The sequence below is a fragment of the Echinops telfairi genome, unplaced genomic scaffold, assembly GCF_000313985.2.
Source record: "Echinops telfairi isolate 266 unplaced genomic scaffold, ASM31398v2 ScPeMD7_5592;HRSCAF=6446, whole genome shotgun sequence".
NCBI classification, from domain to species: Eukaryota; Metazoa; Chordata; class Mammalia; order Afrosoricida; family Tenrecidae; genus Echinops; species Echinops telfairi.
Window position 1 is genome coordinate 17,326,064 of NW_022109491.1, and position 21,740 is coordinate 17,347,803.

Genomic DNA, 21,740 nt, shown 5'->3' on the forward strand with positions numbered 1-21,740 from the left:
GGCACAATATTACTTAAGTGTGATATTGTCGTACAGTAACTTCCACATTCTTTTCTACTACCTTTCTTTAGAATGAGCAGAAATGTAGACCTCTTCCAGTGAATTGGTCGGGTAGCTGTCTTTCCAATTTTGTGGAATAGAGTAGCAAGTGTGTCTTTATTTTGAAACAGTTTAGTTGGTATTCCATCCAGGAACCTGTTTTCACCAAGGCCTTCCATGCAGCTTGGACTTCTTCCTTTCATATCATTGGTTCTTCATCTCACGCTACCTCCTGAGAGTCGACTAGTTCTTTTGGTATACGGACTCTCTGTATCAGCTCCGTCTTCTTTTGATCCCTTCTGTGTCATTTCCACCTCTTGGCCATAGAATCCTTCTACACTGCAACTCAAGGATTTAATTTTCTTTTCCTTCCTCCCACCTTGAGAAATGCCGAGTGTTTCTTTCCTCCCGTTGCTTTTCTAACTCCAGGTTTTTGCACATTTCATGACAAAACTTTGTCTTCTCAAGACGATCCCTGAAATACCCTGTTCAGCTCATTGGCGTCATCATTTCTTACATTTGTTTTAACCAGATTTTGAGCAATGAGGGGTTGAGAGAGTGTTGAGGCATGAACGTTAGAGACCTCTATGGAAAACTATAAAAACAAGTGTGGGTTCCTTTTCCCCCTCTGTCTTGAATAAGCCTACATAAGGGAAATGAACCTCACGTTAGGTTGCTTTCTGTAGCACTGTAATTTGATCTTTGCCCTTGTCACCTGAGAGATGATTAAAAAACAAAGCCAAACAAAAACCCCTATTGCAAAGAGTCAATGCTGTCTCATAGAGACACCGAAGGACAGAGGAGAACTACCCCAGAGGCTTTCCAGAGCTATACATCTTTCCCAAGGTATTCTGACAAACCTTTCTCCTTTGGAAAGTGGCTGATGGATTAAAATCACCAACCTCTGAACGAGTGACCGAACATTTCACCACTGTGCCACTAGAACTAATGCTCAAACCTTGCGATTTCTTGATTAATTGAGATACCGATTTTACTGTGGACTTCCAGAAAAGCAAACAAATCTGTCTTGAAAGATATAGATCCAGAAGATCCTTAGAAGTGAGGATGGTGAAAGTGTGTATACATTTACATTTGACCTGTTGTCTGGAAAGACGATTCCCTGGAAAAGGATGCCATGCATGGTAGAGTCGAGGGCTATGAACAAGAGGAAGACTCCTCCAGTGAGGTGTATCGACACAGTGGCTGCAACGATGCGTTGAGTAATGCCGATTGTGATGGTGACACCGGACTGGGGAGTGCTTTCTTCTGTGTGCACAAAGTGCCTGTTAGCTGGAACCCCTCAACAGCATTTCACAACAACACATGTGACCTAGGCCTCCAGACCGCCCCAGAAAGCTAATACTATTGAGATGGCTCCTGGGTGGGGCTAGCCAGGACCTCAGCAGAGAGGTCAATCAATCGTGCTACGTAATGAGACCACAACCAAGGTCATGAAAGTTTCAAGGACTCACTTCCTTGTTTGTGGAAGACGTCCATGCACCTGAGAGGGCAGCATCCCCTTTGGGACAGGGCAGCTCCCCACTCCACCCCAAGACCTCTCCTGATGCATCTCTACATGGCTATCTATGTTTGCTATGATAAAGCTGTAATCCCAAGAATGATCATTCCTGTGAGTTTTGTGGATCATCCTAGCAAATTATCTAAACCCCCCCAAAAGTTGTAGGAGCTAGTATGTATGTGAGCAGTGAAGAAGCCTGAAGACCCCTGAATTTATGGTTGGTATCTTGAGGGGAGTAGTGGGAATCCTTAAACTGAGTGAACCTCCAGATCAGAAGTGAAGGAGCTCAGAGAGTTTCCCAAGTGTGTGGCTGACATCCTAAGGGATAGTGGGAAAATGCCCAAATCAGAAGTAAGGATACCTTATAGACTCCTGAACTTGCAGCTGGCATCTGAGGCCTTGGGCACACTTGGCCTTCTGGAGTACTGTGCCCTGCAGATTGTGAGCTCTGACCTAGATCTGGGCGGCTAGAGTCCAAGGAAGAAAGGCTGCCTGGGTAACTAGTTCAGTGACTTGTCCTTAACAGGTGTTCAGGGACTATTAAACTACTGGATGGGTGGAGAAAAGGAGAGAGGGAGGAAGAAAACAAAAGAAGGAGGAAGCAAAACTATGAGGGAGAAAACAAGGGAGGCAAGGAGGAGGGGAAAAGGAAGAAAGTTAACAAATGAAAATATTGATCTTTAGTAGCCAACAGTTGATAACCTATAAATGACTCTCTCTGAGTATTATTAGGCTCAGGACTTCAATCCCAGAAGCATATCATATGATTATAGTTTAACTTTGGTGAGCCTTTAAGGATTCAGATGCCCCCAGCTGTGTGGACCCCCACTCCCATCACCACCACAGAAGAATGCACTACAGAGGACAGCACTGAAGCTACAGCTCTGGGAGAGGGGTGTGTCTGATCAGAGCACACAGGAGCAAATGAAGAGGAAGGAGAAAGAAAGAGAGAGTAGAACGCATCCTGGCCCGCCAAGCCTCGAGGATGATATTCCTACTCAGAGCAGTGAATGCACAGAGAGAACTATAGGGCCCGCCCCACTACAAGACAGGACATTTTCACTGACCCATAGTACTATGGGGTCAACACTGGAGACACAGTGTGGGAATTGTACCCGATCTGACCCCATCACCCTGGGGTGCAACACTAAGGGCATGAAAACGATGATGACAATATATGTACAAATGTGCTTGACACAATGGATGGATGTACTTTCCCCCAATAAAATGATTTAAAAAAACAAAAAGAATCCAGATGCCTATGTTTCAACCAAGATCAATGAATCAGAATATCTGGTGAGTGGTGACCCGGAAATGTAAATCATAAACCTCCTCTCATTGATTCTGATACACAGCATGCCTGGGAAATTCACTGCTCTACAAAACCCATAAGAAGCCACATTGCTTTATTTAATGTAAGGAGATACAATTTCTTGTTCTACAGTAGTTATTGAAAGTTTAATTCCAATTGATTTCTCAAAACACATCCATTAAGGTCCAACATCTGTTTAATAGGTATATCCCATTACACTCTTGTACTTAGGGCCCCAGTCAAGACCTGACTTAATCAGAGACACAGTTTAAACAAACTAATTACATAAGGGCATGTAGAGGCTGAGCTGAGCAGGGGCCTTTGAACACGGCATATGCCTTTAATCAAAACCAGGCATCAGACAAAAACACGATATCTGAAGCTGGAATCATGCAGCACATTGATTCCGTGACAGATGTTCACAGGGTCAACCTGGGCTGGGGGATTCCTGTAGAACACTGCTGTCTCATCTCCACTACTTCAAAGCTGGACATTGCCAAGGTCACGGTGAGCAAATTGGTTGATGAATGACAGGAGGAAGGAGGGACCTGGCCAACCAAGTTCCCGAATGAGTGGCTCTGGGTCTTTGCAAAAGTAAAGATGTCCTCCCCATCCCCCTCGACACACTCTTACTGCCCGCCCTCCCTCTCACTGCCCTGGGCTTACACCTTCCAACCAGACATCAGCACGGGTGCCTCCTCCCCAGCTCTCTGTCATGGTCGTCCAGATTAAGACCCTTGTTGATTGCTAGTCACGTTTCTGTGCACTCTACTCATCATATTTCTTAATCCTTAAACAGTCGTGTCAAATAATTACCATCGTGCCCCCTTGATTGACAAAGAATTGATGTTCAAAAAGTTAACCTGCCCAAGGCGCATCACCCAATCAGTAGCAGGGGTAGAAGCAGAGCCCACATCTGGTTGATTCGCGGTTCGTAGTCTTAGAACTTTCTGGTGACCACACAACACGGAGAGGATGGTGGGTGAAATTCACCCCCCCATCGTGTTTCCAGCATCTGAGAGTAGAACCAGCCTCCTCGCACCTTCAACAGAATTTGCATGGTTGAAATACATTGCTTCGCTCCTTCATTCACAGGTGTGCCACGGCTGCAGGTGCCACTCTTCCCCCTAGCCTATGTCCAGTTCTCTGCATCCTTTTCTGGGGAGAGGTTTTTGTGTCGTTTTGTTAGCAGCTGCCTCTCGCAGCGGTTTATTGGGGGATCGGGGCACCTCCTCCAGTGGCCACTAATCCCAAAGGGTGTGCACCCTGGCCCAGGCTGCAGCACTGCTTATGGAGAGGAGAAACATACCAGAGAAAATGCCGGTTACCGATGAGCCCCTGCCCTCCACCCACTCATGCCCACCCCTGCACCAGGTGTCTGAATACATACAGCCCAGCCAAGACGCCTTTCCCCAAGGGTGGCTCAGAGCCTCGACACAGGTTGAAGGGTGAGTCTGGTGGCCGTCCTTCCATCCGTCTGTCTGTGGGTGGGCCATCAGCCCTTGGCCTCCAGCCTCTCCAGGAAGAGTTTGTGCATGGGCACCTGGCCCTGCCCTTTGACGCTGTAGAAGGGCTGCCTGGCCTTGGTCGCCTTCTGCGGAAGCAGAGGTAGCTTCAGCAGCAGCTTGCCGGGTTGCCTCTTGGTGGCGCTGGCTCAGCTTATAGTCCTGGTGCTCCTCCTGCTGCAGGTCCTGCAGCTTCTGGATGGCCTCAAGGTCCTCGATGTCGTGGAACCTGAGTGCCAGGGCCTTGAGGGTCACTTTGAGCTTCTTGTATCTTCGAGCCAGCTGCAGGATGGTCCGGTAGAGTGCAAGCAGCCCCTGGTGCACGCTGTCGTCCTCCGCGTAGACCAGCTTGTGGTCGTACTGCACAGAGTGGTACACGAAGCCCGGGATGGGGATCCCCATCCAGGCGCTCAGCGTGAGTTTCCAGAAGCCTGGGATGTGCTTGGTCCATCCAATGATGACCACAAGCTCCCTGCCTGCCAGGTCACAGAAGGCTCTCAGGCCCTGATGTCCCCATAGGCTAGGGGGAAGAGTGGCATAGAGTTTGTCTGGCTCAGCCACCAGCAGGTATGAGACAATCTTTTGGTCAATGGCTTTTGGGCAGGCGGAGAAATCTGTAAGTTCACGTACAGGCTGCTCTCCGAGCCCGGACACCCCTTGTACTTCTGGAGACCCCCGTGTAGTCGGTCAAGACGCACACCTTCCTTCAGCGTCCCCACTTTGAGGCATTTCATGAAACGACAGGCCTGGCAGGACTGCACCTCTGTGCCGTGAGCTCACGTTTGTGGTGGCTGCACGGCTGTACTCCGTGCTTCCTCTTTCCATGAGAGGGGAGGAGAGGAGGAGAGTCACTCCCCGGACAGACAGCCAGGGCCCTGATCCTGCAGGGAATTTTTTGCTTTGTGTTGCTGCCTCTCTCCATGGTTTATTGGGGGACAGGGGCACCTCTTCCAGTGGTTACTAGTTTCGGGGTTTCTAGTAGAACTATTAATGTCACTTCTAAGATCCTTGTTGAAAATGGAACCTGATTCAGAATCTGCTTCGAAACACTGCAAGCAAGCAGGGCATCCAAAAAGTTCACCCCCTGCTTCAAAACCTTTTAACAGGGTAGTGTGTGTGTGTGTGTGTGTGTGTGTGTGTGTGTGTGTGTGTGTGTGGTGTGGGTGTGTGTATTATCAATGATCTCTGCCTGAAGCTAGTCAAAGTTTCCACCCACCATGTGCTACCTCCTGCCCACTCTGTGGTCTCCAGGTTCTGGCACAGTGAACTTTCCCACAACCGAAGATCTTCCTGTCTGTCAGGGTCTCCTCCAAGTTACCGGTACTAGCCTGACTTCTGTGGGGCTCCGTGGTCTTTTGTGTTAGTAATTTAGTTTGTAAGAATTAAAACTAGTCCGAAGGAGTTGGAGATTGAAGAAGTCCCAAAGGTCCAACCCTCCCAAGTTGCCAGTGCTCCACTTTACCCCCATTCCTCCCTGGAGAATATTTCTTCATGTTCCAGGATTCTGCCAATCACGGCTGTGTCGCACAGAAACTCGGGAAAGTTTGAGGAAATGGCTCACACAGGGGTGGGTGCTGGGGGTCAGGAAGGGCTAAGCCAGACCTGGGTCCAAAAGACATGCTCTACTGGTTCTTGCCAGTGATGCGATCACCCCTGTTTCTAGCACTGGGAGAAGGATCCCTGTCCTGGAACCACATGTGGCAGAGAAAAGCCATTTAGGTTGTTGTTCTTTTGACAGTTTAGGAAGAACTGTACAGTGGCTGCAGCATCCTCCCTCACCCCCTCTTTCCCAGACCCTCCTGAGGAACATGCAAATCTATCCAGTGGTGATCCTCCCTTTGTCCTTCCCAAGGTGAGTGTGCGCACACCCTCCTGAAGACATGAGAGCCAGCCTTATCCCGCCCCCCATCCCACCCCCGTTTTGGTAACAAGTGATTCATCTGGCCATTCCAATTCTCTACCCAACCAATCCTCTGAGGGTGGAATGGAGCATGCTATCCCCATCTAATATGATGTTGCTTGGCCCACTGCTCCACACTGTGGGCTGTGATCTGTCCCCCGTAGTCTGCAGAGATATAACTCGGCACCTCATTCTGGTACAGTGCTTTTGTTCTAACCTCTTGATGGTGTTTTTAAAGCATCTGCTTGTGTTACAGGCTGGGCGAAACCCAGTCAGACTAAGTGTCTATTGCTGTGAGGATCCATTCGTAGCCACCATTTGTGCCTCGTTGATATTGTTGGCCTGATATAATTGATTTGCCAGCTATGGGTAGGCCCTTCACCCTGGGAAATGTATCCCAGAGCCAGCTGTAACCTCTGGCTTTCCTGTCAGTAGACAGTGCACTCCCTATGGGCAGTTCATGCCTCAGAGGGGGTAAGAGGGATGTGTGTAGATTGAGGCCTTCCCCGTCTCGGCATTGCTGTGTGTCCATTCACCTCATGGACACAATTAGCCACCTCGGGAGAGCACACCAACATCTACTTGCTGGCTCCAATCACCTTCTGACCCAGGAAGGGGTTCTTCCAGTGGCATCAACAGGTCCTACCCTGACGCACCTTTGGAATTCCCATAGTGCTTTCCATACTTTCCCACACAGGTGGTCTTTATTTTTATTGTTTTCATTTTAACTGCTGTATGGTAGTGATTAGTATTTATTTATTTATTTTTCTTTAAAAAATAATGTTATTTGGGGGTTTGTACAACTCTCATCACAATCCATCCATCCATTGCGTCAAGCACATTTGGACATTTGTTGCCATCGTCATTCTCAAAACATTTTCTTTCTACTTGAGCCCTTGGGATCAACTCCTCATTTTTCCCCTCCTTCCCTGCCCCTTCCCTCACAAACCCTTGATAATTTATAAATTATTATTATTTTGTGGTCTGTAATAGTGCATTTTCCATTGCCCATTTGCCTGACCAAGGGGCCATATGCCAGTGCCCATGAATCAAGAAAAACCCAAACACATGAGCCTTCAACATTGCCCAATTCTGTCCTCATGGCTAGGAAAACAGCAGGCAGTTTAACCCATTGAGCTGACCTGGAACTTCCTTCTATAAACAAGCCACCGTCTGGTGGTCAGCAAAAAGTTGTTCACAGGGCACTGTCCGTGTGGCCATAGTCGCCAACAGCATCTCCGGTGGGTCCAGGGTAGAACCTCTGGAGAAGGAGGCTACTTGTCCATGAACGCAGTGGGTGCCACCCTACATTCCTCAAGTATCTTGTTCCTGTATGCATCATTTTCATTTTATTATGGTACTACTTTGGGTAGCACCTTCCTTTTTTTTTTTTAATCAATTTATTGAGGCTCATACAATTCATCACAATACATAGATCAATTGTGTAAAGCACATCTATACATTTATTGCCCTTATTATTCCCAAAATTCGCTTTCCTCTTGGGTTCCCGGAATCAGCTCATTTTCCTTTTTCCCTCCCCCTCCCTTCCTCCTCCCCTCTCCCCCATGTACCCTTGATAATTTATAAATTATTATTGTATCTTATATTACACTGCCCGGCGTCTCCCTTCACCCACCCCTCTGCTGCCCGTCCCCCAGAGAGGAGGTTATATGTAGCTCCCTGTGGTCAATTACCCCTTTCTCCACACCCCCTTCCCTCCTGGTTTCGCCACTGTCACCCCTGGTCCTGAGAGGTTCATCTGTCCTAGATTCCCTGCGTTTCCAATTCCCATCTGTACCGCTGTGCATCATCTGGTCTAACCAGGTCTGCAAGGCAGGCTCTTCCTTATTTGAATGTTTCTCTGACATCACCCAAGACATCATGGGTATCACAGGTCTCGTGAAGATGTTGTGTCCTTCTGTGACTAAGGTAGTCTCAATCAATGCCCAGCAGCAGACAAGGAGTAGCCTTTCCATTGAGGTGTCTCCTGCGGCAGTTTTTGGAAACTTTCTGGTCTTGAATCCCAATGGTCGTCGAAGGACAGCATGCTCAGGCTTTTGCCATAAGCTCCAGTCCACATAAGCATGGGTTGCAGACACTTCCAAAACCATGTCCACACATGGCTCTAAGGGTCTCAAGGCAAGCAGAGTTAGACTCTGCCTTCAGTGGCACAGACATAGCCTACAAGTGCTCAGGCTCCCATTCAAACGCAGTCTTCTTCACAGTGGTTTGGTGGAGGGGAGCAAGTAATATCCCCAGGTGTTGAAAAGGAGTCCTCCCAAACCCAGGTAGACCAACCAAGTGCAAGGCCTCCTGCTTAGTCTAGGAAGTAGGTAGTGATAGTCACTTCTTGGTTACCTATCAAATGTCACCAGTGGCTCCGGCCCAAGTTATGGCCATGAACTTCACTACTTGGGCAAGGCCCTGGATTTATTAACCAGGTTCCATGAGTCACCGCTGTTGTCAAATATGCCCTACACATGCCCCATGTAATGTATGACTACACACTGCATATCTGCACTGAGTGCAAGCTCTCCTCACCAAACTGTGAGAGGAAGGTGAGGAATTTCAGGAACCCTGGGCTAATGTGCTTGCCTTCCCACATGAAGGCAAGCCATGGCTACGCTTTCCTGAGATTGGGATGGAGAAAAAAGCAGTTGCCAGATCAATCATTGTGTGCCAGTCTCCTTTAGCGTGCTGGCTCGTCTGCATGGTCAAGACCAGGTCTAGAACACCTGCCAGCCACAGGTGTCACTACCTTCTTTAGGCCTCAATAATTGACTGTCGAGCTCCATGAACTATCTGGTTTTTTCATAGACTATACAGGACGGTTACCCAGATACTTTGTTGGCACGAACATTCCAACCTTCAGTAGATCTTTAATTAGAGCGGTGCTCTCCCTTTGTCCACCAGCCATCCTGAACTATTTTAAATTAAGCTGAGCGGGTTCAGGCAATTCTAATGGCTCTCATTTGGCATGCCCAATCAATACTAGCCAAAGGGAAAGCTTACATGACTTCCATGTTACATTATCAGGTAGACACAGTGTTCCCCAATTAGCTATAATATACATACCAATGATACACTCAGGTAAGGGAAAAGCAACTATTTCATGCACAATTTGTTTAAATCAGCGAATTATCATCCAAACTTTCACCTTAGTCCCCTCAACTGTTGCATTTTCATATCCCCTGAGTCTAAACTTGGATCCTTTCAATATTTTATTGGCAGGTTTGGGGGTTGCAGTGAATGGGGCTCCAGTATCTAGGAGCCCCGAATGGCCTCTTCTGCAATTCCAGGCCATTTTGCCCACACAGCTGCATATGGCCTCAGGTCCTCTGGCTCTAGACCAGAGGTTCTCAACCTGTGGGTTGCGACCCCTGTGGGGGTTGAATGACCCTTTCACAGGGGTTGCCCGATTCATCACAGTATCAAAATTATAGTTATGAAGTAGGAACAAAAATAATTTTATCATTGGGGGGTCACCACAATATGAGGAACTGTATTAAAGGGTCATGGCATTAGGAAGGTTGAGAACCACTGCTCTAGACCATCTGACCCTGACCCTGACCCCTTCCTCTCTCCTTATATTCATCAACTAGGTATGTCTGTGCTTCACATGATCCCAAGTGGGAATTCACAACAAATGCCTCCTGGCTGGGGTGAATAGAACAGAGCTGCTTAGGGCTCCTTAACTGGGGGACCAACAGAAGTTCCCACTGGTGCACCCAGTAGTGTCACGTTAGGATCCTTATGTTGACTCCTTCGGTGTCTGCTATGTTGTTTCCATTTCCAAACAGCCACCTAAAAAGCCCTTTCTTACTGGGATCGGTTCTTTCCCAGTTGCCCTTCCCATCCTATTATTACCCTTAGGGTTCTTACGTCTGTAAAAACCATGTGGGGAAGTTGTGCTAACAGATCTAACCCTGCTTCTCAGATTGTTGCTTGGCTTCTCAGTCGTGAAGCTACATGGGGTGCCCGTATCTGCCGTGACCTGGATAAGGGGCCTACTCATTGACTAACTATTTCGATCACCATAAAACATTGCCTCCATAAGCAACACATTAGCAGCTTCCTCTGGAGGACGCCAGCGAGTCTTAAAGGAGGGAGAAGGGCAGTTTCCCTTCTCAAGGGACGCAAGTCTCGTTGCAAATTTTATCCAGACCATGAGGTTGGCTGTCCCCTCTGGGTTCCTTTTTCCTGTGAATGGATCTAGGCTTACCATTTGTCACTCTTCCATAGTGAGCCGTGGGTCTTGGATCAATCCAAACAACTCTTTCATTCAGAAACATTCACCACCAAAGACCCTGCCCCTAAATGACCACTCTTGCAATCCATTTTAGTAATGGCTCTTCAGGAAGCTGACGATACCAGGCTACAAACTGGAGCAACGCATTTGCACCATAACCCCTAGTTTCAATCCCTTCATGGTTTTCTCTGCTTCTGTCTCAGACTACCTTCTTGGTGACCAATGGTTGTCAGAGTATTTCCTATTGTCCTAATAACATTTTTATTCCTTTTTGAGTTGGCCCTGATACTACAGGTTGGAGTTCTGGACAAACTGGTTCTGGACTTAATCCAGTGTTAAAATCCACCCCTACATTCTTGATCTTTGCCATCGCAGCTACTCTTGATAACAGAAACCAAGGAAATGCGTGGTTTGTCCTTTCCTTATCACCCTTCTCTGTATTTCCATATGCATCGAAGGAGCCAGTTCCTTAGAGGTTAGATCTAGCTACATCCACCAACTCTATATCCCATGGAGAGTTGCTGTGTAGTGTTTGCAATCTCAGAGTTGCTTTAATCCATGGGAGTTCTTTAACCCATTCAGAAACCAAAGGTTTCTTGTTTTCCCCTTTATTCCCCCTTCTCCCAAAACACATTTTCCAGTGAATCAGGGAGATTGTAGTGAGCCCCATGGTTCTGACACCACCTCTCTCATAATTCCTGCTTTTTCTCTCTCATTTCTGAAGCTGGGCAGCTGCTCTTGCTCGGATCTAGAATGGCCACATTCTTCCTTCTCCCTTGTACTTGAACCTAGGTCCAGTGTCGTCAGTGGTGGTCTTCCGTATGGACTTGTTCCACAGTTATTCCTTCCTCACTGCCCGTGAGTTGAGGCCGGCACGTGCTGACCCTATAGAGCAGATTAGAACTACTCCTTTGGGTTTCTGAGACTTTGGATCTTCAAAACCTCATCTTTCTCCTGAGGAGCAGCTAGTGGGTTTGAACTGCTAACCATTTTGGGAGCCTGCCAATGGGTAACCCACTATGTAGAGGATTTCTTCTGCAATGATAGTGCCCACATCTTCAAAAACCACTAGTGTCTCCAGGTGTGAGATCCAGCCTCACATCCAGACGGGTCCTAAGAGGCAGTTGTGTAATTGGAGGGAAGATATTAAGAGACTGACAAAATTTGGGGGGTTCTCACCTATGCCATGGTATCAGGAACCAGGTCTGAGCAGAGAGAGAGAGAGAGAATGTACAAAGGGGTACCCCAAAATAACCGGAATCCCCCCCAAAGCTTTGTATTTACACTTGTTTACAAAACAATCTTATCACCTTCAAAGCACTCTTCGTTTCATTTAATACCATTTGTCAAATCTGTGATTCTATTCTTGGAAACACTTTCAAACTCATCTGTTTGGATGGCTGGTAGCACCTCCCTCATTTTTTTTTTCTTGACCTCTTCAACATCTTCAAATTGCTGTGCTTTCATGTCCCTCTTCATTCATGGAAACAAAACAGAAGTCTCACATAGTGAGGTCAGGTGAGTCAGGTATGTGGGGTAGGAGAGGCATGCTGTTTTTTGCCAAAAACTGGTACCCAGATGGCTGTGTGAGCAGGTATATTATTGTGGTGGCAAGACCAGTCACCAGAGTGCCACAAATCAGGACTTTTTTGTCATACGCTGTTATGCAATCTTTTCATAACCTCTAAATAGATTGCTTGATTAACAGTCTGACCTGGTGGAACAAACTCCAAATGCACTATGAGTTGACATTTTTTGTCCATTCAAGAAGTTGACAGACGTCCAGAATGAGGTTTGTCATCACTCGACAGTTCATCATTTTCGAAATGAGAAAACCACTCATACACTTGAGTTTTTCTCATAGTGCTGTCCTTGTAAGTTGTGTTCAACATCACAACAGTTTCTGGGGCATTTTTCCTGAGCAGGAAACAAAATTTCACAGCCACATGCTGTTCTCTTACATCGGCCATCACAACAACCAAGGCTCTAGCGAAACTGCTTTTACGCAAAAATTCACTGTAATCAGAGAACCTTCCCAGGCAACACCACTGGGTGCACTAACTCAGAGCGAGTTGCTGGATGCTCCCCTAGTGGAAAAAATGCATACTACGAAAGTTCTGCCCAGTGCAAGTTTTTTTCTGTTTGTTTGGGGTTTTTTTTTTGGGGGGGGGTACCCCCTCTTATTCCCAACAGCAGCTTATATACTCTAGGGGCATGCAAGTCCCCTTAGTTATAGGTAACCACATATGTAACAAAGTGGGCTGTACCCTAATCCTTAAGGTCCCTGAGTTCGTTGGAGGAGTAACCTAACACCAGTGCTGGGGCAAATAAGGGGGGGAGTGACTGTTCTCTGAGCAGTAAGAGCAACAGCAACATGTCTGCTCCTATAGATAAAGCTGCCGGCCAGATAGCAATCAGCCATGTGCTTGTAAAAGGTCACTTTAAGGCAGCACTACTGTAAAAGGATATTGTGGGGATTAATCTTAGTTATGAGGATGTGATTGGGATTCTTCTCCAACCCACAAGTGTGAAGGCCTCCTCCACCCAGAATCCTAGCCTGCAGGGCTTCTTAAAATATGAGAATAAGGAATTTGTCCACATATACTCTCTTCCCATTCCTCCATTACCCACAACTAGGGACAATTCAAGAATAATATAAGTAGAACTCTTGGTGCTCTTGCATTGTGGACGTCTGATTTGAAATGACCCAGCGGCGTTCTGTTGTGTTGGTTAGCTTTGGCCTAAGTGTTTGCTACTCTTTCAATTAGGGATGTTGAATTCGGCAAGCGTACTTGTTCAATTGCTATTTTTGTGCTCGCAATTGAGCTCACCACGCTATCACATTGGTGAAGGAGGAAATTTAGAAAAAAAAAACAATAATGTGATGGTTCTTGACTCTCCTACATCCACAGTGTGAAAGAACAGGGAGACCAGCTAGCTCCCAAGGTCTCTCCACTCCTCAGTGAGTCAGGGCTTCTCTCTCAGGCACATGGCTACTCACTTCCACTGACATCTGTGGTGTGCTGACAAGCTGATTAATTTTCTAAGTAAACACCCGACAGGATTATTTAAGAGGTCCGGGACAGCAAAGGGAACATTTAGTCAAAATACGGATGCCCCGAATTCCAAACAACAATAGGATTATTAGGAGACCGTCTTGAAAGTACAAACATGAGTGATTAGGGGGAAATCACCTAACCTCTGGAAAGCTTAGTTTTCTCACCCATTGTCATCAGCTCAGCGTGACCCTATGGACAGAGTGGAATTACCCAGAGGAGTTTCCAAGGCTGTGAATCTTCACAGGAGCAATGGCCCCATCTTTCTCCTTTGGGCATCTGATAGTTTCAAACTGCTTCATTTTACTCACTGTGAAATGGGAAAGACCCATCATAGGAACAACAACAAGCACAATCATCTTCCTTTTTGTGGTTCAGAAGTTTGAGGTGAAGGAAAATATAAGCTCTTGTGTGTCTAAACACTTGATAAACTTTGCACAAGTTTTAAGCAGAGATGTTACTCCATCCTGCCCAGGGTCAGAAAGACAATTAGGCACCTACATTGTGCCATAGATTCAGTGGTGATTAAGGCAGTCACTCTGGAAATTCTAGGAAGTAATAGCCATTCGCCATATATTCATTAGGATCACATTAATCATGATAACTGATTGGTTAATTAGCTAATTATGGTTATAATGTAGATGTCATATGCGTTTCCACAGGAATTCTTTGGTAATTCAACATTAATTCATGCTTGATGCTGAGCGGATCATAGGACCAAACCTTCTAGAACTGTTTTAAATGAAGGAGACTTCAGAGAGAAATGGAATCAAGCAGGGATCCTGATTTTAAGAGCAAGGGGGTTTATTTTGAAAGCAGCAAAAAACTTAGAACCTTTTGGGCAAGTTCTTCTAAAATTCCTTCTTTGTACAAGCTCCACGCAGAAAACACAGGCTTATTTCTAGATTTTTATTCTTCAGAGCAAGAGTTCTCTGAAGGAGCGAAGGGAAGCATCTGGGAGGCAAACAGTAATGAAGAAATAAGAGCGGACTCCATGGTGTTGGGTTTAGCGTCTACTTGCCTGGGTCAGGATTCTCAGAGGTTTGACTGGTAATGTCTGTTAATTCCCTGTGATGTCACATGACGTACTATAATCACCTGCATAATGAAATCTGCTGTGAGGAGGAGATGAGGGTGGACTGAAACCCCTTTCCTCAGGTCACGACCCTGATGCAATTGAAAGGCGATTTCCTTGGAAGTACATCCTAATTCCTACATTAGTAGACACTTTGGAGAGTTTGCTTGCTTCTTGCTTCTTCTGTATCCTGCATCTGGCTTATCAACCTCTGGTTCTCTGAACGTGAGTCAATGGCCCACCATATCGCCTGTCAACTCTGGGAGTCAACAGAGGCTGCCAACAGACTTGCCAACCATGAATTAATTATATTCTTGAGCCGCAAGTTGACCAGCTGATGTTGAATTCCTCTGCCTCTGGTCTTCCTGCTCCATCTTTCTCCTTCCTAGTTCATCTTCCTACTTCCTGTTCCATCAATCCATACAGCCAGAAGGGTCAGGAGAAATCTCCAGCCAAACATCTGAACCATGTGCTTTAACTGAACTGTATTTAGTCACTTCTACGATCATGGGAGCCATTTTCTTGATATAAATTTTCTTACTCTTGCCCTCACTGATTTTGCCTCTCTGGAGAACTTAGCCTGCCACAGTGGTACAAACAGTTAGCATGCTTGGATGTTAACCGGAAGGTTGGAGACTCAAGTCTACCCAGAGGTGCCCCAGAAAGAAGGCCTGGAGGCCTGGTGATCTAATTCTGAAAAAGCTGTCATTGAATACCATATAGAGCACAATTGTACTCTGAAACACACAGGGTCTCTGTGAATTGAAATCAACTAGACAGCAAGTTATTTGGTTTAATGTTACACAGAAACACAAGAAGAATGAGCCAGCCTCTGTCCCCAAGAATCTATTCCCTGAGTTTTTCAAGAAACAAAGAAATTCATGAAAGCATCACTTGGATAGATTCTTATTTGTTTTATCAAATATTGTTTATCACATTGTTTTATTGTGCCCCGCGGATTTGAGAATGCTTAGAAAGGCATTTAAGAAAAATGCATGTATAATTAGTAATTTGATTTTAAAAATCAGTTGCATGCTATGATGAATTTGGGTAAGATAGTGTACTTTAGCACTCTGGCAATATTAAGGGGTCAAATAAACTTAATTCAAATGAAATCTAAGATCCATAACATTTGCAACAAATTAAAATTTGTTGAAATGTGATGCAATGGAATATTAATGCTTAAGACTCCAACTGCTGCTATCGCCAAAGAAAGTTTGTAAAATTATTTAGAATGTGTCCATTAGTACAAAAATATGAACTTGCTCCTCAAACAGGAAGTTCACATTTGATTATCTGTGATGCATTGGCAGAAGAGTTCTCTGGATTGATCAAATGATATAGTGATTTGAAACCAAAATATGATTTTGTTTTGTTTTGTTGTATTTTGAAAAGATGAAATGAAATTTGACTGATAGGTTTGGTACAGTCATGGTTGAATTCATAACTCGTCATTAGGTTCATTTAGAATGAAGTATAGTGTTCAGGGACTCTACAATATTTAGCAAGGTCAGCTCCATTATCCCTTCCATAGAGAAGTGACTTCGTCTTCAGGTGCATGTTCACTTACTTGCCTCCTTACCATTCACACTCCACTTGATCTTTTAGCCAATCGAGCCGTGTTGTGTGTGTTTCACCCCAGATGACTTTGCCAAGAGCATTTGCTTCCTGTGTCTCTGCCTCCATTGAGTGTCATTAGACTTCCCCCCGGGCTCTGGTAAAGAGGCTCAGCCATGATAGGCTGATCATCTCTTAAACCCTACTATAATTTTTCGTGGAAATATTAGGGTGCATCACACATCCATTGGCTCCCCCACATTTCCCAACCCCCCTTGCAATTTGGGGGAACATGTGATCAGGTGTGGTCAATGGTCTATGAAGAGGAGTAATCGTGATACAGAGCCAGCATCTCTCTCTGCTGCAGTTAAGGGAACCACGGTGACGACACGGGCCAGCTGATCCACACTGCACTTTATAGGCGCACAAAATGCACCATCCACATGTTGAGATATTGATATTTGAGTACTCGGTGGCCATGGCAGAGAACATCATTACCACAACTAATATACCTGGAGTTCAAGGAGGTACTTTTAGGAGCACTGTGTTAAGCTGGGCTTTATAGAAATACAAAACCAGTAACACTGCTATATGTCTAAGAAAGAACTGAATATAAGGAAAGTGGTACAATGCGGTCCATCGCAAGTCCGTGGGTCTGATGCTAGCTGGGCCCCCGCCCCCTTCAGAATCGTGCAGCTGCCGGTGATGAAGCAGGAAGCTGGAGAGCACAGGCCTGTGGGTTCAGAGTCATATGGATCCAACGTGGCAGACCACATGGGCCACTGGCTCCAGAACCAGATCCAAGCAATCAGGAAAGTGAGGAAGGGCAAAAGAGAGAGAAGTTTTCTGTGCTTCTCTTATAAAAATGTCAAGCCCCCAAGAGGCGTCATCTGGCTGTGACCTGATCGATAGGTTGGACACTTCTTGTACTTCCCACGTGAGTGCAAGTTGACATAAAAATCTAACCATCACAAGCACCAACGTGTCATGGGATCTCAAACAGGAGATTTGAGTACGTGATGCATAGGGACAGCAAAGAGATAGTGGCCAAGTGTCACAGGAGTGCCCCACCATGGGGAGGCACCAATGACCCCCTGATACAAATAGCACTAATCGCTAACCCAGGGTAATTTTTACGGTAGGGTCTTGGTTCTTGTGAGAGAACAAGGGAGCAAGGAGGGATATGAGGATGACTTGGGTGAAATGCCTCTTTCTTTGTTCTTCCCTTAGCTATGATCCGCTGTTTAGAGAGAGAGAGAGAGAATGAATCACTGACCTCACTCACTCCTAGCTCAGGGAAACATTTTATTGGATTTGGTTCACTTTGATACCCATTAAGCCCATAGGGGAGAGCAGGCTAGAGACAAGCTGGGGGAGGGAGAGCAGGTTTCCCTATGGCCACAGCAGCCAGGTTTGTCATTTATTATTAACTATCTCCTTTTCTTCCAGGATCTACTGGATGCTTCCAGGGGCCTGTTCCCGGGGACTGGCCTGTAGTTCAGCCAGGCAGATCAGATAGAATATTATTTGCTTACTTCTTCCCTTAAATGTAACATGACTCAATTTGGCCCCGAGCAGAAAAGTACGTTTGACCTTGATTGAAACAGTGAACTTTGGGAGAACTCTGGAGTCAGACTATTGGTCACAGTTGTTTCACTTGTCTGGCACGCTGGCAAGATGATGGTGGGACAGCCAATTTCGTCTCTTTTGACGCCGTGACCTTGTTTTACAAAACTCAACAAATGGTTTCTTCCAATGCTGATCATCTGCAGAGTTCCAGATGTCGTGCGGTGCTTCCCCAAAAGTCTTTCACTCAACGACTTTCCCCCAGGGCACACCTGTGTGCCGATGCTGTGCCACCTGCTGAGGGTCAACTGCTGAGCACAACAGGCAAGGTTCTCCCTCTTGGCAATCAGAAGGTAATGAAGTGGGGTACATTGGCAATATAAAACTAACATGGAAAGGCAACAATTTCAGATAGTATAAAACGCAGGAGGAAAATAAAGGCCAGAGAAGTGAGTCATTTATGTTATAAAGCTAAAGATTCTCAATCCTTACTTGAAGCAGCTGCTTATATTCCCATTTTATCAATGAGGCCAGAGCTGTGTGGTGGTGGTGGGTGCCGTCGAGGTGATTCCGCTTTGTGGTGACCCCATTCACAACAGAACGAGACTGGCCCTGTTCTGCACCATGCTCACAAGGGTCCCGATGCGTGAGTCCATTGTTGCAATCAGTCACGGCATCAGTCCCTCTCGTGGAGGGTCTCCCTCTGTGTTGCTGCCCCTCTACTTTACCAAGCATGAGGTCCATCTCCAGAAACTGATCTCTCCTGCTCACACATCCGTAGTGTGTAAGATGAAGTCTTGCCATCCTTCCTCCCTTACCTCTAAAGGAGCATTTCTCCCATCCTGCTTTCAAGATAGACTACTCTGTCCTTTTGGCAATCCATGGTACTTCCAAGACCCTTCGTCAGCCTCACACCTTAAACACACTGATTCTTCTTCAGTCTGCCTTAAGCAATGTACAGTTTTCACATGCACATGAGACATTTGGAAATACCGCTTCTCATACTATGTGCTCCTGGGATGTTCCTGTGCTGCTGGAAGCCGTGTCACTGCTCTGACAAATGCCAGCAGGGTCCCTCAAAGAGAACAGGTTTCAGCGGAGCTTCCAGACTAAGAAAAGGCTTCGAAGACTGATTTGGCTGCTCACTTCTGAGGAAGTAACTACTGACAACTTATTCAAGCGTGTTGAGTGAAGTTACTGAATTCACCCGAGTTCTGATGCCTCTTACATGACAAGAACAAGGGATGGAACCTAGATCAGCTTATTCCAAAATCGAGTTAAAATATGTCAGCCTCGGGGCCCAGTTATTTTGAGATTGCCCTCTCCCTAGTCTTTCCTTGCCCTGCACGTTCCAGTCAGATGCCCTCCTTATAGTCTTAGAAGCTGTCTCAGCATCCCTTGCCTCTAGTCCGTGCACAGTCTGGAAGAGTCTCCCCACCTGTAGAACACTTTCACAGGTGGTTCTATGAGGTGAATTTACATGATGCCTGGATGACACATCTTCGAATAATACTGACTCACAAAGTAATACAGTCAACTCTCTTTTCAAGTTTTTTTTCCTACATCTTATTGTAGGGAGGGGACAATCCGGTACTAGATTCAAACGTTTCTGAATACTTGCTAATCTCTTCTGCTAATCCCCCCATATATATACCTATTTTACTTAGGTATTAAACTCACTGCCATCAAGTTGATTCCAACTCATAGTGCTGAGAATATCTGAGTCTATAACTGTATAAGGAGTAGAGAGCTTCATCTTTCTTCTGAGAGGCAGTTTCGAACTGCTAACCTTGCAGTTAGTAGCCCAACTTGTAACTCACTATGCCACCAGCTCCTCTTACTTCAGGAGTGCAGTGGGCATATAATAAATTTCACATATTTAAAGTAAACATTATGATTAATTTGACATATGTGTACTTGGTCTAAATAGACCATTGTGTGTTCAGTCGCTCACTTGTTGCTCAACACTTGGGTTGATCCTCATTTTTGTCTCTGAAAAGTAAAATGATCTCACATTCCTTGGACTAATACGTAGGTATGGAAAAGCTAGATCTTACAGAAGTTTATTTTTAACTTGTTGAAAAATCACTCCCTGATTTTTGAAGAGCTGTACCTGAGTTACAGGCTATTAACTGGGAGAGCTGATCTTTCTGATGCCTCCCCCACTCCAGGAGGGAGAGATGGGCAGTCAGTCTGCTGCTGTGAGGACACAGTTCCGAGACCTCTGCGGCGCTCTCCTCTCTCCGGCAGGGTTGCTCTGATGTGGTCCTGAGGTACTTCTGCCTTCTTCGTTACCTGGAGGAGGCTCTTTGGCCGTATCCCACAGTGCACTCACTCTCCGTTTCTTTCATTTTAGTTCTCCTTTCTCACTGGTTTTCCATTTGGATCATTTCTATTTTTATGTCCACAAATATTTTCCCCTGTCATGCCTAATAAGCTGCCATCAGCATACTTACAAATTACATACTATGGTTTTGATCTCTAGACATTCTATTGGGTCTTTTTTTTAAATCTTCTATGTCTACCCCTATTGTATTGACTATATGGAGCACAGTTATAATAACGGCTGCAGTGCCCAGTCTTAGCAAGCTCAAATTTGTCTCAGTTCCAGCTTGGTTTCAATGAATTGATTCTTCCCCCCATCCCATTCTGGGTATGTTCTTATGTCTGGTCATATCAGAGTAACTGTAAGATATTGTACAGTGTATGTTATTATGAGTCCGAGCTGCACTGAGCGCATTAATGAGAAACAAAGCTCCAGGAATTTATGGAATATTAATCGACATGTCTCAGAAAATGAACTGGACAAACTCACTCATCTACGCCAAGAAATATAAAAGACCTGGCCAACAGACTGAAAGATATCCATAGTTGTTCCCTTTCCCAAGAAAAGTAACACAACAGAATGCAGAAATTTTTTTAGAATATTATTAATATTGTATGTAAGTAAGATTTTGCTGAAGATAATGCTAAAGTAGTTGTAGTGGGATATCCACAAGAAACTTTCAGCAATTCAAGCTGGATCCAGAAAAGAATATGGAAAGAGGGAACATATGGCTGTCTTCAGAGGTTGAAAACAGAAAATACTAGAAAGATGTCTACTTGTCTTTAGTGACTATGCAAAGGCATTTGACTGTGTGGACTCTAACTAACAATCCATAGCATCGTGAAACATTAGAACGACAAAATACTTAACTGTGCTCATGGGAACCTGTACCATAGACCACAGAAAAGGTCTGTGTCAGGGTTATGTCCATACACCAAACATATTCAATTTGTACACTAAAGAAATAATCTGAGGAGATGGATTATAGGGGAAAGTATGAGGCATCAAGATCGGAGGCAGACTCATTAACAGTCTTCAATGGTATGCATATGACACTGTCTTGCTTACTCAGTATCAAGAATATTAAATATCTTTACTTTTGTTTGCTTTGTTCACATTTGAGGGTTAATTTATTTATAACAATACATCCTGCTTTTCCATTAATGGCAATGTCAAAAAGTTTTATTGTTGAGTAGTAAATGCCATTGTCTAAATCAGTGGTTCCCAACCTTCCTAATGCCGTGACCCTTTAATACAGCTCCCCATGTTGTGGTGACACCCCCCAATGAAATATTTTATTAATGAAATAAAGTTATTTTTGTTGCTACTTCATTCATGACTGTAATTTTGCTACTGGTAGGAAATGGGTGACCCCTGTGAAAGGGTCGTTTGACCCCAAAGGGGTCGTGACCCATAGGTTGAGAACTGTTGGTCTACATAGACCATTATGTATTGCTTCACTCGCTTGTTGCTCAACACCTGCCGGGGTTGAAGTTTAAGAAATAGATCTCCAGTCAGGGTGTAGTGTAGCAATGATGAAAGGTACAACTTTCCTCTAGTTCCTAAATGTTTCGTCCCCCACCCCACTATCATGATCCCAATTCTACCATACAAATCTGGCTAGACCAGAGGATGT

General features: G+C 45.4%; 1 pseudogene; it reads right to left on the reverse strand.

Annotated features, from left to right (window-relative positions):
• Window positions 1-4,365: 4,365 nt before the first annotated feature.
• Window positions 4,366-21,740, reverse strand: part of LOC101650084 — a 188,658-nt pseudogene continuing 171,283 nt past the window's right edge.